This window comes from Sinohyriopsis cumingii, chromosome 3, assembly GCF_028554795.1.
Source record: "Sinohyriopsis cumingii isolate HCF-2022 chromosome 3, ASM2855479v2, whole genome shotgun sequence".
NCBI lineage: Eukaryota > Metazoa > Mollusca > Bivalvia > Unionida > Unionidae > Sinohyriopsis > Sinohyriopsis cumingii.
The window spans coordinates 57,451,269-57,469,987 of record NC_142963.1 but is presented as its reverse complement, the minus strand read 5'-3'; positions in this window follow the sequence as shown (position 1 = coordinate 57,469,987).

Here is an 18,719-nt window from a genome sequence, read left to right as displayed (position 1 = left end):
AAGGTAGGCACTTCAGAACAATTTAAAGCGGAATATAGCAAAGAGTTAGAAATTAGTCCAGTTTATTTCCGTAGTAAAACAATCATAAGTTTGTTGCAATTGGAATTCATGTGTCGATAATGTTTCCGCCGGGGAATTTGAGTTCCTCAATGAAGCAATCAGTCGCTTAAGATTTATACATTAGGCGTGACTTTTAAATCATTTTTTTTCAGCATCAGCGCCTTACCCTTCATCCACGGCGATCTCTTAAAAGTACAAGTCCGTAGGAGAACCAGCCCAACTCCACCTCCCTCTATAGCAATTCTACTGCCATATAGAGCTGTTTATAGAAGAATTATAATGTCGATGTATATAAGCCGAGAGGGTTAACAAACCTTTTGCTGAAGCGTCATTTGCTTAAAATGAAAGCTTCTTACGAAATGGAAGAAATAAGGCAAATGATATAGAAATGATTATGTGGAGAGAGAGAGAGAGAGAGAGAGAGAGAGAGAGAGAGAGAGAGAGTGAGAGAGAGAGAGAGAGTCTGCACTAAACGAAAAGATATGAACTCTAATCGAAATCACATGACTAAGGAAACTTTTGTTATTGGAAGTAGAGCTTTTTCTTTCACAGAAAAATATTGAAAGGTAATGATTCTGCTGCATTTTAGAGGAAACCTATTTGAACTAATTACCTCTAATGTGAGAAGCAAATTAATATTTAACTTTGGTTTTATTTTAACAATATTGATTATGATGACCCTGAAGACCTATCCGAACAAGACGAAAAATTTTAATAGATAGATGCATAGATGCCAAATAAATTAAAGATCTGAAATCAGTGTGTTCCGATGTGTTGTTCAGGTGAGAGATAAATGTGAACGTAACCAAAACACAATCACTCCTTTTGGAGTTTCAGTCTGTCACCACAACATGAAAACAAAAAATGATAGATCCGAAACATGCAACAAATTATTTGTAAATTTGTGTCAATTATGTCTTTCCTTCTCAATTTATTTGCTTCTAAGGTTCATTGAATTATAATTTAGTTCATAATATTAATTGTACGAGAATCAAGAGGCAAATACTTCACAAATATTTTCTTATAATGGTGAGTTTAGTTATCTTTGAAATGTACGAATGTATGTATATTGTTACGAGTCTATGCTCTTAAAATAAGTATCAGAAAAAAGTGCAAAGCAGTAAGTTTTGTAAAAGTCAATACATAATTTATTTCCTTTGAATACAAAGTGAAAATGAAACAATGAACTTGGTATTGCGAATTAATCCTCAAAAACTCATAGAAGTACCGACACAAGTCCTAATAATTTAAAGTTCTGAATAAACGTTTGTGGAAATCAAAATTAAATCAAATGCTGAAGGCGTTGATGTGCCTTTGGAAGCCTGTATTGTGTTGCTGGACCAACATTGTTTTGTTGAAACACAATAATATAATTCCAGGTTTAAATTTAATATACATCCCAAGGAATGTCTCTGTTCAAGAATATGATATAGTAATGACCACTCTGTGTTTCTAGAGAAAATAATCACTGAATTAAATACTCTGAAGAAATAAATTCCAGTCAAAGTGAACTTCTGGACATAATATTAATACCAAACTGATTCTGCTAGATCTTAAAGCATGAATGAATAATCGTTCTAGCAACAAGATTAGATAGTCTTCCGTTTGAGCTCAGGTCAAAATTAACATTTTATAAAAAGAAATTACCTAACGTCAGCACGACGGGAACTTAACCAAGACTATTATACCTACCATAGAAAGTGATGCTGTAAGTGTCAAACCCTATGGATGCGAAAGAAATTTCACTCCTTATCGTGGAGTCTTTACTGGTTTTCATTCTCAACGTGATACTGTGCAGCTACCGCCCTACGTATGTCATCCATGCCTGAGCAAACTACTTTGGGTATCACCGTCACCTCACTGAATTTAACATGTGAAGGAAGAATATTTGTTTACCGTGCGTTTGTCGGAATACTGCGACTTTGAACGTCGGTTCCAAACGTTCAAAGGAAAGTGGCCAAATTATCTGGAGGACCCATCCCCAAAGAATTAGCCAGAGCCGAATTTATCTACTTTGGAGATACACCACTTCTTCAATATCTGTCCCATGTATCAGGAACAACGATAGGTATTTGGGTTGAAGCAGACCAAAATATGATTACCATCGAATTATCCTGATTCAGCACAAATATAGGAAAGACATACTTAAATATTATAAGTTTCCTTACCGACATTGGGAAAAGGGTAAAAAATTCAATAATCCATGACTCCCACCACTGAATCGTGTGTAAACTATCCTACCTTGTCCCTCATATCATAGACGTATCAAAGGCACACACCAGCTGAATAGGCCTTGATGAAAGGATATCAGGGATATCAACCGATGAAGGAAGCGAATTTTCAGGTCACATAGGGTCTGCTATGGCCGTTGCGCTGTCTCAGAACCAGCATCGGTAGATATAATGCTTCTACCTTTAATACGCTTGCGGACCGGGTGTTGATATCATAAAATCACTGCACATGGTAGAAACCTCATCAAATAACAATTAAGCAATGTAATAAATATCCAGCTATGCGTACCTAAATAACCTTGTAGTATCAATCAATCAAATGTGTGCACAGGTATAGTGACAGAAATGACACTCAAGCAATGCATATGATAACACAATCATAATTAACAACTACTAAATAAGGCAATGTTCTAGATTCCTCATAAAGACAATAAAAGCACATGTCGTTAGGACTACAATGATAATAAGTCCGGTTAGAATAGATTAATCACTAATATATCTTCTTGCAAGAAATATATATCCACAAGTGGTGATAGCTGATAAATTATAACAGTATTTATCTAACATAATTAGACAAAATGTGGCATATTGTAAGCCATCAGGTATCAATTATATAAAAATCCTAAATTAGCTTTATAAGGTGGTCAAATCCCAAGACCGACAGGCCCAGCTGCACAACCCACACACAAACAGTTCTTTTAAACCTTTTATAGGACCCAAAATGTAAAAAAATATAAGGTGGTCTATTGCCCAGGACCATCAGGCCCGGCTGCACAATGCGGCAATCAATTAACAAAGACATTGTAGTTAGGGTCTCAAATAAGAATATAAAAGGCGGAACCGTGGCCATTTGCTCCCTCGGCGCAAAGTGTATCATATACTTTATTATTATATAGCCCCAACTTTTAATGTTCTTAAATAATCACCCCTAACTAAAGCAGTCAAAACTGTGGTTCTAGACTCTGTCATAACAGAACAGAATCCATAATTGAAAATTTTGTCTAGACGACATTTTCGTTTCGGCAAATGGGAATAAATTGTATCTATCCGTCGTACCTTCCTATCCACGACCGGATACTGTAATGATACTGTGTTATGCACACAGAAATGCGTGAGAGAACGAAACTCAAATTCCAAAACTCACGACTAATTAAATATCCTACCGTGTGGGAATAAATCAGCCGCGCATGCCCGATGGGCGAACGCGACAAAAAGTTAAGTAAGTAAGTAAGTAAGTAAGTAAGTAAGTAAATATCGTTATCCATCCTGACTCGTCAACCAGTGAACATGGCTTCCAATACCAGATACCGATTCCAGAAACAAACGCAGAGATAATAGCATCAACAACACCAGCAGGAGAAAGAAAGAGGCCAAAACTGTTTTTGTTTGTATGTTAGTGTTTGTAGGTAAAGAGATAGGGGTGTGTTTATAAACACCTGGTACTCTTGCTTGTATGATGATGTGTGTTTAGTGTATATTTGTATGTTTTAGGGGTGGTAAAGTGTGTTTGTAGGTAAATAAGTTGAAGTGTGTGTTTCTCATAGGTCCGCGCCGTCCACATTTTATTGTGGTGTGGTGTGCATTGCTAGATTTGTGTGAGGGGTGTTTTCCTTCACGTCCGTGCTTTATCAATATAAAGCGGTGCAGTCGTCAGTCTGGCTACCTGTCATTGACTAATAAAGACAATGAAGATGAGAAGAATTGTTGCAAAATTAATAGAGCTCCAAATGTACCTAGATTATACTGGTCGAGCTGGCTATGGAAGCAATCAAGGAAGCAGAAACATAGGAGGAGGAGACAGCAAAAATAAAAACACAGAGGATAATAAATGATAATGCCTCACCTCATTCTAAGACAGAGCTGCGAGGTGAAGCCTCTGGTGAGAGCACCACCAACTCAACTCCAAACACCACAATCAACACCATCACCAAGAGCCACTGTCATCCAGATTAAAAACTAGGAAGAGGAGTTCGAGATACAGCGGCAAGAGTGGGAACCTCAGCGACTACAACAATCACAGAGGCCACAACATCCTCGGATGCGTACTAGAGAAAGGAGTGAACGAGTCTTCATGATTCATCAATATGAAAATTGAGATAGTGAGGCCATCCATTCCCCCGTCTGCGCTCCCATCTGTATCATTAGATTGGGATGATAATTGGAGCCGACGCTGTGTTGCGTTGGTGGTGCCAGATTTGGGAGGTGTTGTCATTGTCCAGGTACGCTGGAGCTAAAAAAAACCTTATTAGGGCTAATCATATCTCTAGAAAAGAGAAATTAATAAATTTGTAAAAAAGTATAGTATTGTTGATAGTATGGTAGTGTGTGTGAGCGTATTTGTCCCGAATAAAAATATATCTCTCTTCTGTGTTGAATATGTGTTTTGTGCGAAATTTAAGTAGTGTGGCTATATACACAAACTCACTTTGCTTGTGTGATAGTGTGTGTATGGTAGGATTGGTGATGGTTTGTGGGTGTTTTAAACAAATATGCTTTCCTTCTCCACTATGTGATGGTATGGAATATAATGTGTTTTGTTGTCATTAGTATGTTAGTGTGTAGAGTTTGTTAAAATATGTAAACACAGTTTCTTTTAGGTTTCTCGTTACTATATCTTTGGGTTATTTGGTATGTGACATGTGTAGGTCCCCAGATATAACATTCATCACAGATTGGGAAGTCTTCCGAAATGGTACTTTCGGTAGTAATCATTTTATAATTTTGTATAACAATTTTCCTAAGATATATTATAGACCACCAACAAAACATCCCCAGATGGAAATTAGAAATATTAGAATGAAGCGTATTTAAACTACTATTAAACCATGCTGAAATAGAAGAATTACGGAACAATCATACAAATCTATAATATGACAACATAATACGGATAATAAGCAATTATGCAGTTAACATTATATCCTAAATAAGCGGGAACGTAAATAAGATTACTAAACCATGGTGAACTGAGCAATACAAGCAGGTCATTAAGGAAAATAAGAAGAAAAAAATCCCCTTAACCAATTCAAACACACAAAACAATCTAGTGAATTTCTAAATTATAAACAGAAAGACAATTGGCAAGAAAAACTATGAAGGACGCCAGGGAAACTTCTTGGCGAAATTACTGCATAACGCTCAATAAAAAGCAATGCAAAACAGGCCTTGGAGAAACTTAAATCAAGCCCCAAGGACGCAACCAAAATTTACAAGAGCTTACATATGAAATGAACAGATACCGCTGGATCATCCTAGGACTCTGTGAGATATGATGGAAGAACATTGGAGAAACAACTACCTTGGAAGGACACAAAATGTACTCCAGTGGCAGAGAAGACAAACATGAGCAGGGAGTTGGGCTCCTTGTACACAAGGACAGTGTGAGTACTGTCATGAGATGTCGGCCAGTATCCAGCCGGCTCATCACCATCCGCCTCAGGGCAACTCCATTCAACATCACCATAATACAGGTATACGCCCCAAAATCAGAACATGATGACGCGGATGTGGAAGACTTCTAAGACCAGCTACACGAAATTGTGGATAAACAACGAGACAAGACATTCTGGCTGTGCAAGGTGATTGGAATGCCAAGATAGGCGAGGACGCTTGCATTAACTGGAAAGGAACACGGGGGGGGGGGGGGGGGGGCTGCTGCTATGCACAGACAAACGAGAGAGGACTAAGGCTTTTGGAATTCGCTACAACAACCTTATGCTGGCAAACACCTTCGGCCAACATAAAATATCCAGAAGATCGACTTGGCACAGCCCAAGTGGAGACCATCACAGTCAGGTCGACTACATCATGGTGATGAGGCGCCTTCAGCCAAGTCTAAACATCGCCAAAACTAGAAGCTTTCCCGGAACGGACATGGGAATTGACCATGATCTGGTGATGATGACCTTCAGGCTATATCTAAAGAAGGTCAAGAAAAAGAGCCACACAAGAATAAAATTTGATCTCGAGAAATTGAAAGATCACGAAGTAGCGAATGATTGGTGGGAAATTTGCACCGCTCACTATCCTCGATGCTGACGATACCGACATGGACACGTTGATCACCACCTTCAATACAGCAACGACCGAAAGAGCCAGCGATATCCTAGGTAGACATCGCCCAGTCAAGAAACACTTCGTCACAGCTGAGGTTCTGAACCTGTGTGACAAGAGGAGGTAACTGAAGAAGAATAAAGAACGATACAAAAGGGGCAGAGCAGTACAAGGCAGTAACAGGGAAGTCAAGAAAAGCTTAAAAAAAAGAAAAAGAGAACTGGATAGAAGAAATGTCCAAAGACATTGAGGGAAACTTGAAAAGGAACAACAACAGGTAAGCATGCCAACTGGTCCATGTTCTAACAAGCACAAAATAACGGCGGGTTACCTCCTTTCAGGACAAAACCGGAAACTGCCTCACAGAAGAAAAATATATTCTGAAAAGATTGACAGAGTATTGCTCAGAACATTACAAACACCGAGCTAAATTAGATCCAGAGTTACTAAACGTCCTTCCAGCAACTAACAACTACAACCACCCTATCATACGCGTAGAAGTAGAAGCCACAGTGAGATCACTGAAAAAGTGTAAGTCAGCAGGAGTGGACAACATCCCAGCAGATCTAATCCAAACTGGGAGAGAAGCCACGATTAGCGCCCTCACAAACATCAGCATCAAGATCTGGCAAACAAGAGTATGGCCATCGCCATGGACCCAATCACTGATCATTACCCTCCCCAAGAAAGGCAACTTGCAGCAGTGTCAAAACCACCGCACAATCAGTCTTATAAGCCATCCAAGCAAAGTCATGTTAAGGATACTGCTGAGCAGACTAAAATCACAGGCTGAAAAGATCACTGCCGAGGAGCAGGCGGGGTTCAGAGCTGGGCGCTGCACTACAGGACAGATCTTCAACCTAAGGATATTGTATAAGAAGTACCTCCAACACCAGCAAGAGCTTTACCACGTCTTCATTGATTGCAAGAAGGCACTTGACAGGGTATGGCATGCAGCCTTGTGGACGACCATGAGACTGTTCAACATCAAAGCCAACCTCATCGCAGTAATAGAGCACCTCTATGATAAGGCCACCAGTGCAGTATACTTGAACGGTAGTGTCACATAATTAGGCCAAAAAACCCAACTTGGCTTTGCCTTAGAACTATTTGACTATTTTTGTTGTACATGCGTACAACGTTATCTAGGGTGAATAAGTGTTTTTCCAGGTAAGAGACTGTACTAACATGTATCTCGCCGGAAATTACTTGCGACTAGGCACATTAAAAACATGATATGCACGGGTATTTTATCCTGACTAATACTCACTCTCCAATGAATTTAAGGAAGATAAATTTCCAATCGACACACTGGTCGGTTTGGATCTCGTCAAGGAGTGTACGCTCTCCATTGTGTTCTCCAGCCATAGGGGTAAGTGTTAAATTTATATTTCATTTGATATACGATGCTTATTCCGTTTGTAATGTCATATCGTGTAATGATGCATTTATTACAACGCAGATTTGTAACGTTGTGAACTTTGAATTACAAGTTGCTGTTAGAGTTTAATGTACTAGCATATATCTAGAGACTTTTCAGAACCCATTATTATGACCAGTTTGGTTTTATTGTAGCTGACTTGAGCTGACTAGAGCTGTTGAGTGCTGTCTGGAGTTTTTAGAGTATTTAGAGCTGCGTGCTGTCGATTATGTGAATCTCTCTTACAGTGCATAATAGTATTTGAAACGTATCTGCAGTCCATGAGGTTTCTAGAATCTGTATTTCATACTGAATTCATATTTTTTGTTTATTTTCAATGTGTGAATGTTTGTGTAGAGTGATTGGATCAATCGTATGTTGAGAGCGTGAGAGAATCATTCTATTTATGCACCATATATTTTTCTTTATTAATTCATTTCATACATTTCCATCTTTCACACATTGTGTTTGTGTTATTCATTTAATCAAAACCCCACTCGGTTTCTGTTCTGCAACAGGCAACATAGCTAACTGGTTCAGAACGACAGTCGGCGTCAGACAAGGCTGTCTGCTCTCTCCTACAATATTCAACATCTTTCTGGAGAGAATCATGGCAGACGCGCTTGGTTAGTATACCGGGACAGTCAGCATCAAGGGCAGAACAATCACCAACTTACGTTTTACTGATGACATTCATGGACTAGCAGGAATTAAGCAAGAATTAGCTAGCTTAGTTGAGAGCCTTGACAAAATCTCTGGAGCCTATGACATGGAAATTAGTGCAGAGAAGACCAACATGATGACTAAAACCATCAAGGCCATCAGCATTGACATCAGGGTCCAAGGTTCAAAGCTAGAAACAGTCCACATCTTCGAATATTTGGGGGCAACTGTAACAGATGAAGGATCGAATCATGAAATACTCTCCAGGATTGCACAGACAACAGCAGCGCTGACACAACTGAAGCCCATCTGGAAGGACAAGAACATCACACTCAGCTCAAAAGTCAGACTGATGCACTCACTGATGTTCTCTATATTTCTCTGTGCCTGCGAATATTGGACCATAACAGCGGGCTTGAAGAAAAGGATACAGGCTAAGGAGATGAGATGTTTCCGAAAGATCATCGGCGTCACATACAAAGACAATATTTCCAATGAAGAAATACTGCAAAGGATAAGACAAGCCATTGGGCCTCACGATGACCTCCTGATCATAGTAAACAAAAACGGAAACTGCAGTAGTATGGACATGTCTCACGATCATCAGGACTTGCCAAGACAATCCTACAAGGCACTGTACAAGGTAGACGAAAGAGAAGTAGGCAAAGAAAACGGTGGGAAGATAACATTCGAGTTTGGACAGGCTTGACACTGAGCGACTCAATGAGAAAGACGGAATATCGAGAGGAATGGAGGAAGCTGGTTGTTAGGTCTTGTGCGGTGCCCCAATTGCCATCCAGGTTACGGGACTGATGATGATGATGATGATGACACTAACAAAGAAAAGGCTAAATAATGTGCTAAGTACTTAGCGAAATTGAGCAGTGACTGTAACCACACTATTAAACTCCTTAACATAAAGAAGAAATTAATATAAAAAATTCTCCTACTTGTTGATTGACCAGGCAAGCAATGGTAACAAGTCAGAAATAAATGAATTTCTTTACCATTAATGAATGGAGAAATTCACTACGGAATAAGAAAACTACATCTCCGGGTGAAGACCAATTGGGCATTCAAGTATATAAAAATCTACCGGAAAGCATACAGAAAAGCATGCACGATCTAATAAGCAAACTAAGGCAAACCGGAAACATATCAAAACAATGGAAACGAGTCATAGTAATAGCCATACGTAAGCTGGAGAAGACCAAACCATCCCTAACTCCTAAAGAACAATCTCATTAACAAATAATATATGTAAAATAATGGAAACTATGGTTAACAATAGACTGAAACATCATCTTAAAAGAACTGAACTTCTAACAAAAAATGAGATTGGAATTAGAAGCCAAATATGTGCTTTTGACCAACCAGTAAGGCTTGAAGATAATGTTAAAATACCATTCAGTGCAATAAGAAAACGAGATATCCACTTAATAGCAATGCTTCTAGATTTGAGAAAAGCTTTAGATTTACCTTGGACCAAAGGCCTAATATCAAAACTAAACCAATATGGTATAGTAGGTAAAACGCATCACTGGATTTCAAATTTCCAGTAGCATATCAGTACTCTGATACTTACTCACTTTAAAATGGAACCCCTCAAGTGAGCGTAATTAGCCCTACACTTTTCAATATCATGGTCAGCCAACGTGGACAATCCATCAACAACCCATAGAATTGATCTATCACAGTTAACTGACGATAGCGGAATTTGGAAATCAAGAACCCTAGAAAGTATAATAAGATCAACGAGCTACAAACGAGCTTAAATGCGATTGGAAAATGGGCTGACAGCTTGGGCTTCAAAATATCAAACAATAAAACCTAGTTCTGTTCTCCATTCAACAAAATAAGAACAACTGTCCCCAAAGGTTTCTCCTACAAAATACTCTTATTATATTTGGTAAAGAAGCACGATTGTTTGGAATATTATTAGACGAGCAACTAATCTGGTGATCCCATATAAACGATATAATTAGAAGATGCAATCAAAACATCAGTTTATAAAAACATATCAGAGGAATAACTTGAGACGCAGACAAAGAAGCATTGTTACTATATAAATCCCTAATTAGATCTAAAATTAACTATGGATGTCAAGTCTATGCATCAGCCAAAGCTCCCTTACTGAGAAAAATTTACCAAATGTAATATCGAGGAATACGGATTTGTACAGGAACCCTGCATAATAACAGAAGAACTGCCTTTATCTCTAAGGAGAGAAGAACAAGTACTCACTTATGCAACCAGAATAATGGTACATAACAAGAAACATCCAACCAAACTTGCAATTAATCAATGCAAGAAACCCTTCAGCAAAACATTGGTTCCTAACCCACCAACGGGAAGTTAGATTTATAACTTCAGCAAAGAATTAGAAATTAAAACATTACAAGCGGAACCAATCAAACTGAAAGACCCCAGGACCATGGAAAAAAAAAATATCTAAGATCAGTCTAATTGCTCTGACCTTCGGATGCAAACAACAATCACCATTGGAAATATGATCTAAAGTGCAAACAGCAATCAAAAGAAATTATACAGGCCATACCGAAATATAAACTGATGCATCAAAATTAATAGAACAGAAAAGAACAGCAGCATCAATCACTATGCCAGAGAAAATCCATGAACATAGAACCAGGCTCCGGGATGGATGCTCTCTCTCTCTCTCTCTCTCTCTCTCTCTCTCTATATATATATATATATATATATATATATATATATATATATATATTCATTTTGTTTTTTAGGATCCTTATACTTATATTGGCCAATCCCCCTAAATTATCAGGATGCCTCAAAGAACAGAAAGTAAATCTAGACAACCAGAAATCAGAAAAATTAACAAACTGAAAAAGAACATGGAACAAATCCTTTTAACAATTTCAACATTAACATTAGTCAAACTCTAGAATTCATCTCCACAAGCCCCATTATCACCCCAAGCCAACTGCAAGAACTGGCTCAAAAATCAATTCAAACACTAGTCCCACAGTGACTGAAACCATAACTAGAACATTTTCAGTACAGGTCTTATGCCTACTTCAACCCCAAACATGGTTTCATCCAACAAATCAAAGGCAAGCAATGAAATCTCAGTCTACCCAAAAATGGACCTCCTTACCTTAGAAGACAGTATATTCTTGCCCCTGGAGAACAATATAAAAAACTGAGAGGAGGAACCGGGAGGAATTTAACTTAGTAGATAAACTCAAAACGATTATAACAACCCCCATAATAGCAAATATGACCAAACCCTGAGCACCAACCGAACAAGGAACAGAGATTTATCGCAGCAATAAGGAAGAGGACATAACCAAACTGGTACAATACAATATAAAGGGAGACGACAATAAAAAATGACTCAAAACAACTTGCAAAACAGGTAGGTATTGACTATTTTATGTATGAAATAATAAGAGACAGACCCAAAACAATCAACATCAATCTGTCTCATGAGATGACAGTACAAGACTGGATACCACGGCACAAAAGGGGCAAGAGCAGGGAGGGCAACACACAATATGGAAAGTGAAAAGTCTGAAAAAGTATCAATAGTAAACAAACCGGACGAATAAAACAATAACAAAAACATTGAAAACGACCAACGACCAAAAATGGAGAAAAAAAAGAAATGGCAAAAAACGAACGCATAAATGATAATAACAAATAAAGTAAACACGAATAAATCATCACACACATAACCGGAAGGAAATTAAGAAACTACTAATAGCAGTAGGATGCCCAGTCAAGTGATAGACAAAATAAAGGATGGAAAACAGGGGGAATATACATAATTCAAGAACAGTTACAGGAAAGACAACGAATACAAAATCCACGCTACCAGGAAAAGGAACGAAAAGACAGGTCCAACAAACAAATAATTGACAGAATAGAAAGCGAACAACAAGAAACAACCCATTATCCATTGTAGTCAAGAATCAGAACAATCTAAACCAAACATGGTAAATGAAACAAACGAGACTGAAGTTGAAGAACTAATTAAACAATTACAGTCTGCTTACTGGAAAAAAAATATCCAGTTGACAGTGAAGAGAGGGATAAAATCCCCAACCAGTCAAAGGAGGGCAGATGCAACAAAAACCACCACAAAAACCAAAGGATAGCAAATCATCGAGACCACAACGAATAATGGAAGCGATAAGAAAGGATCAAGGACAATAACAATACAAAAGAATTAGAAACACCATTTATTCTAACAAACTTCCCAAGCCAGGAAGACAACCAAACAGAATGAAGTCATGAAGAACAATGAAACTTCCGTGATAAACATAAGTAACTGACGATGGTAACACACACACGGGTAAGATTCGTTTTCTCTGTTTTAATAACGATAAAGTTAGTTTACCTTGACTAGTTCAGGCTCATTTATCGAGCACATAGGAACAGCCATTATGGTAAGTGTTTGCTTATATCATGTACAATTACCAGAAGAAATGCAAAGATATATCAGCCATGTAGCTGAAAGCAGCATAAAGGTATGGCAACGTTCTCGCCAATGTGGATGTTTGAAATGCATCAACTATCACCTGCCACATTGCTGGTCTAAAAACAATCCAGGCGATTGAAGGAACGAAAAAGAGATAGCCGTTATTGTTAATCAGTGCATTGTCAGGAAATGCACGTGCAACTTGCTGTCTCAACCTATATATGGCCCATGCACTGTCCTAATAGATTTGTCTGAAGGAGAAGGACAAATTCATCTTCAAATAGAAGTTAAAGGATCTATGAATTGGACAACCCGCCGCCAAGAAGACGGGCTGGATGTAGATTCTCAATTTTAGTCTTGACCCCCAATTCATTTACGTCATTGACTAATGTGTCATACGTAACTCAGTCTTTTTGTGCTCTCGTGAATAAGGTTGCGTTCACCTACGGAACCTCTCGTGCATGATCGAGTAGTTTTAAAATGTAGCCAGTGAAAAATGAAGCTATAAACTCCAGTCAGGGAATATAAGGATTTCGTTCATCAGTGCCAATTCAGAAGATAATGTTCACCACTCTCTGCATAATGGAACAAAACTAGATTGGTTGAAGGTGTCAGTTCAAGACACTCTGAAGAGAGAGCATGGAAAACATGCACTCCCGATTCGTTGGTTGTCTCTGGTTTTTGAGGGTATGTAAAAACGATTTTAATTGATCTGAAGTGTGCACCTAAGAAACAACTGTTAGTTTCGCTTCATCATTAATATCAAATGTAAATGATACATTGTAACAACAATCGAATCAATAACATATTTTAATAGTTATAGATATTGTAATTCATTGATTGCCTTTATTAAAATGAGTATTAATACGTTATTAATGACGATTTGTGATTTGAATAAGATTTCAAAAATTAAACATGATCATCTTTGATATTCATTATGAAATAGGTTTGTAGAATTTAGTGTCAGATCATCAGACTATGTAATAGATTTAATATCGTTCTACGGCTTTTTAGGAGAAGTGCAACATTAATCTGGATGACAATCGTATTTCCTACGGAAATTGCAAGAAAATCGTCCGAAAATGTCCAATGAAAAATGCAAGATAAGGTGTGTGGACATGCATACGAGTTTGAGGGATGGGTTCGTCTTGTATTAATTATGTATCTTTTCTTGTTTGTTTTTGACTAATGTGTCATACGTAACTCAGTCCTTTCGTCCAGTCGTGAATAAGGTTGCGTTCACTTGCGGTACCTCTCGTGCGTGCTCGAGTAGTTTTAAAAGGTAGCTAGTCAAACGAAGATATAAACTTGTCAGGAATATATGTATTGCGTTCAACAGTTCCAATTCAAAAGATAATGTTCACCATTCTCTAGAATTAACATTATATGTACGTAGTTGTCACAAAGAACTGAATAACACCAGCAGCAAACGTGTAGCTGATGAATTAGGGAAACTCAGCAAAGAGAATTCAAACCGAAATTATCTCATAATTTGGTGCAGTACAGCACAAAAATGGCCGAGTACCTACACATTAGGATGAATTGATGTTAACATCGCCATGCATAACTCCCTGACCACTAAAAATAGTTCCAGTACCCACAAGGACATAAAGAGCAACCAAGACATCACGATAAATGTTCAAAAAATGGAGGAAGATAGTAAACCATTGACATAATTCAAACAATATTGAAAATGAAAGGACCCTACATATAACCATTGAAGACATAAGAGAAGACCTTGTATACTTCAGAATCGACATTAAAAGTGCGATTAGACTAATAAATGGACAAGGGTAAGAATCATCCACTGTCCTACTAGGGTTTTTTCACATCACCACCACCATTGGTAAATGCAGGATCATGTAGGAAATCATACCCACTTGAGAGATATGAAAATAAACCCCGATTCTGCGCAAACCGCAAAAGATGCAGAAGTAAAAACAAGCGTAACCAATGCAGAGGCAGCCATAAAAATCAATGTAAAGAGACAGCTCCAGCATGCGATAGCTGCCTGCAAAGGTAGGCACAAACCCCAGGAGTGTAAACGTACAGAGAAGGAGGTATTATCCAACTAATGAATCAAAAGGGAATTACGTACAAAGAGGCTAAATTGTTATTCGGTCAAGCAAACGACTGGAAACGAAAGCATTCTGAACCAATCCAACAAAGAAAGGTCCCTCGTAACACAGTAACTGAACTAAAGCGGACGGACGCTGAAAAACAGGAAATAACCAATCAAAAACCTACAGAAACAATTTTTTCCTCATTTTCTTACACAGTAATCAACAATAATAGCGGTAAAAGTGCTACAAGTATGGTAAATATCAAAAAAGGCAGACCAATCACAAGCAGTGCAAAATGTAACCGCTGACATTTTTTACAACAGCAAGGAGAAAAAGGAAATGCAGTTAATCCCACCCATACAAGACCCTCTAATATAACTCAACACTGCCTAGTTAAATAGAAAACCCTAAATAAACACTGAGCAGCAATTAATTACATTAACTCGGTTAATTATGAGTGTATATCAAATAACTCAAAATGACTTGGTCCCCAGACAAGAATTATTTTTTTTCTCCTCTCCATTTACTTGATACGTATTTAAAAACTGAACAATCATACAATAAGTAATATTTTAAATAAATATTGCTTTACAAGGCGATAAGGATAACTTGATAATATGGCAACGTAACTGTCGATGCTTAAAGAACAATTACAACGACCTCATTATAGCCTTGAATGAAATTAGAAATAAGCCCGACATCAATTGCTTGCAAGAAATTCACTTAAATGAAGATAACTAATACGTACCAAATATACCAGGATATGACAAACAATACCTCAAAACCGTACCAACAATCAAAAATGGGGCGGTTTAGCCATCTATCTCCACAATACTTTTACCAATGTGGTTGAAATCAACACACCAGAGGTTACCACAAATACCAATCGAATTGAAATCCAACAAATGGAACTTAATTAAGCTAAAATTCAATCACTCTATACAACATATACGACTCCGAAGGATCAAACCATAACACCTTGGATAACTATAGAACTATAATAACCGAAAAGGTACAATTTGTAGCGACTTTAATACCCATAATGAAATCTGGGGTGGAGACTCTCAAGACAAAATGGAAAACGTATTGAACAATGGGTCCAAGAAAAGAATATAAGGCCAATTGGGAATCATTTCAAGCTGCATTAACTCGAATACAACTATATGAAGTCAGAAATAATAATCCAGATATATATATATATATATATATATATATATATATATATATATATATATATATATATATATATATATATATATATATATATATATATATATATTAAGATAATATAATTAAGGTATTAAACGATGCTGCCAATAAAAAGATCCCGAAAACTACGAGAAAAGATAAAAACCCAATGCCTTGGTGGACACAGGAATGTAAACTAGCAATTAAAGAAATAAAAAAGAAAGCACTCAACCTATTCAAACACACTAAATTGGGTTCAGATTTCATGCAGTATAAATGTTAAGAAACTAAACCCAAGAAAATAATTCAAGATTGTAACAAAATCTCTTTGCGTAACTTCTGCTCATCTCTAAATTGTAAAGCAAATGTAAAACATATCTGGGATAAGATTAATTAAATTAGGAGGTAGGGGCAAATCTACTAGAACATCCCCAGTAATCCCAGGGGCAGTCACGGACAAAGAAAAAACAAACTCGACTGCACAACATTTCGCAGAGATGAGCAGTAATAAAAACCATTCTCTCAAATTCTTTACACAGTGTGAGTTACTAGAAACTAAACAAACTGAAATATTTACCTGATTAGGCAATCAATAGTGACGGGTCTCCTATTAATGAAGATTTCACTAGATATGAATGGAGAAATGCAGTAAATAGTATAAAACTACATCACCTGGAGAGGACTATGTGGGCTATTAAAACTACCAAAACATACCTGAAAATATGGAATTAATAATGCTTAATTTTATTTAACTAGTATGGCATACACGTAACATCCCACAAAAATGGAAACAAGCAGTAGTGATAGCCATCCCTAAACCAGGAAAAGATCTATCAACTTTCATCTCCTACAGGCCAATCTCCCTCACAAATAACATTTACAAAATTAATGAAATTATGATTAACAAAAGGCTTAAATACCATCTTGAGAAAACTAAAGTAATGACTACTAACCAATGCTGATTCAGAAACAAAAGGTCAACTATTGCCCATTTAATTCGACTAGAAACTAGTGCTAAGTTAGCCTTTGATCCTAAACGCAAAGGTGACATACACCTAATAGCCATCTTTCTTGATTTAGAAAATCATTTTATCTAGCTTGGACTAAAGGATTAATAGATAAACCTAACCAATATGGAATTACAAGACGAGTGCATAGATGGATTAGTAACTTTTTAGCAGGGAGAACAATTAAAAGAAAAATAGGAAAAGAATATTCAGGTACTTACGATCTGAATAATAGAACCACACAAATCGACGTGTTAAGCCCAACGCTTTTTAATATTATGGTTAATGACCTACGAAAATCAATTAATGCTAACAAACTAGACTTGTCACAGTTAACTGACGATAGCGGAATATGGAGACGCGGAAACCCACAAAACTATAATATTGTTAGTGAGATACAAACTAATCTTCTATTACTCACCAATCTTGTAAATAATGTCTTTAGTCATGAACAGGGTTATCCATGTTAAACAAGACTTCATAAGGCGATAAAAATAATATGTTAATATGGCAATGGAATTGTTAAGGCCTGATTAACAACTATACGGACCTAATTATAGTCATTATGGCAGCTAACAAAAAGCCCAACATTATTTGCCTAGAAGAAACTCACTTAGGCGATCAAACTAAAAATACACCAAAATTGCCAGAATGTATCAGACCATACCCTAAGAATCGTACAAACAATAAAAAAGAGGGTGGGTTTGCCATTTATGTCGTACTAGAAGTTGCCTCAAAATCTATTCACATTGAAATACAACACATTCAGCTTAAAATTAATCAGACTCTAATCACCCTATACAATATATATGACCCGGGAGGGTCAAATCCTAACACCTTAAAATATTACAGATTTTAATATACAAGAAGGAGCAATATACCCTATTATGTGGCGATTTCAATGCTCATAACGAAATCTGGGGCAACGAATACCGAGACCAAAGAGATAAATCTATTGAAAAATGGATCAATAAAAGACAAACTAACAATACCCAATATTGGCGCACCTACTAGAATTGATCTAGGAAGTGGTATCTTAAAAGCCATTGAGTTAACTATAATCACCCCCAAATATCAACTGGGAAACGCTATATAATGATACTCTAGGTAGTGACCACGTCCCATAACGATCACTGTCCATATAATAAAAACCACCCAACTTATAGAGGCAAAGCCAACTCAGCTTGAGCAGGCCGAAATTTTGAATATTGTCTTAAGAAATGAGTTAAATGTACTGGTGTTAATGAAACATACTTTGACAGCATCAAGTATATTTTACTAAGCTAACATTGAAATAATGGTACAAATAACAAAATAATAGTAATATGCTGGTTAAACTGGGTTCAGAGTTATATATATATATATATATATATATATATATATATATATATATATATATATATATATATATATATATATATTACATTTTATCAGGGACTTCCCATTTAATTTTCAATGGTCGGAACTGAAATATTTTACCTGAAAATAACAAATTTGCAGCCCTCGAATAGCTAGGAAACGTTTTACTCTGATTCGTGGACAAAAGATTTATTACGTCCATTATATTAGTTTAAAGTA